The following is a 1,685-nucleotide window of genomic DNA, read 5'->3' as shown; positions in this document are numbered from 1 at the left end:
CGGTGGGGAACATGGATATGGCGAGGTCTTGGGGCATTGGGTAGGGGCAGTGATGGCTTGGACACACTAGGGGGCGCGAAAACACTAGGGGAAGCACAAACACTAGGGGGCAAGGTGTGGACACTAGGGGGAGCACGAACACCAGGGGGAGCACGAACACCAGGGGGAGCACGAACACTAGGGGGAGCACGAACACTAGGGGGCAAGGCAGGTGGCTTTGCCTGCGGAACAGCGGCCAGAGCAGGCCGCGGCGGTCTCTGCGGGACAACGACGGAGCAGGCGGCCTCTCCGGGGCTCTGGATGGCTCTGGAGGCCTCTCCGGGGCACTGGACGGCTCCGGAGGCCCCCCCGGGGCTTGAAGCGGCTCCGGAGGCCCTCCCGGGGCTCGAGGCGCAAGCGAAGCACAAAATTTTGGTTTAGCAGGCGGCAGTGGCCCCTGCGGAACGAGGGTCAGAGCAGGCGGCCCCCGCGGAACGAGGGTCAGAGCAGGTGGGCCCTCCGGGGCTCGGGGCGGCTCTGAAGGCCTCTCCGGGGCTCGAGGAGGCTCTGGAGGCTTCTCCGGGGCTCGAGGCGGCTCTGGAGGCCTCTCCGGGACTCGGGGCAGAGTAGGCCGTGAAGGCCCCTCCGGGACTCGAAGCGGAGCAGGCCGTGAAGGCCCCTCCACGACTCGGGGCGGTGCAGGCCGTGAAGGCCCCTCCGCGACTCGGGGCGGGGCAGGCCGTGAAGGCCCCTCCGGGACTCGGGGCGGTGCAGGCCGTGAAGGCCCCTCCGGGACTCGGGGCGATGCAGGCCGTGAAGGCCCCTCCGGGACTCGGGGCGAAGCAGGCCGTGAAGGCCCCTCCTGGACTTGGGGCGGAGCAGGCGGTGAAGGCCCCTCCTGGACCTGGGGCGGAGCAGGCCGAGGCCCCTGCCGTCTGGGCTGGGCAGGGGACAAGAACACAGTCCCCAGCCATAGGGAACCTGGCTGGGCAGCCGGACGGGACTGGCGGGACCCCCGCGGGCCGGACCCCGGAAAAATGACCAGCCGAGACCCCTCGAAAGGGTCAGGATCCGCCGGCTGATCAGCTGGAGGTCCGGCCGACCGGGAGGTCGTTTTTTTTGGTTGTGTCCAACCAAGTAAAAAATAAATGTGATAAATATGTAACGTTATCTGAAAATAAACAGTGTTTGTTTGTGCCGAAGCTGAACCTGTTCCAGTCGAGATACGTTACGTGCCTAACCTTCTTTTTTATCTAGAGCTGCTGTTATAATGGTACAATACATCTGATTAAAATGGTGACCTGGAAAAACCCATCCGATATCGCAGCCGCAAATTGTTGGCAAATCGCCAAAACAGCGCGCATTTAAAAAAAAAAAAAAAATATATATATATATATATATATATATTTTTTTTAGGGCATTTAAAATGTTTGAGTGATTCAACTACTTCCATTTCCATACTACAACATGGTGAATGGGAAAGTGTTTATTTTTAAGGTTTTGTGAATGTAGTGCGGTAGCAAAACTGAGAGTTAGGCTACAGTTGCTACAGCTGACAAAGAGGGCTGCATTCTAATGATGATTATGATTATTAACGAGAGGAGCAGTTCACAAACTGCTAATTGTCCAGAAAAAGAATCAGATGACACTACCTAATAAAAAATACATTAATCAAGCATCTAAGTTAGTTAGGAAATTTTTTTTAT

The sequence above is a fragment of the Anguilla rostrata genome, chromosome 8 (genome assembly GCF_018555375.3).
Source record: "Anguilla rostrata isolate EN2019 chromosome 8, ASM1855537v3, whole genome shotgun sequence".
NCBI classification, from domain to species: domain Eukaryota; kingdom Metazoa; phylum Chordata; class Actinopteri; order Anguilliformes; family Anguillidae; genus Anguilla; species Anguilla rostrata.
The sequence above is the reverse complement of the archived record's forward strand: the minus strand, read 5'-3'. Positions refer to the sequence as shown.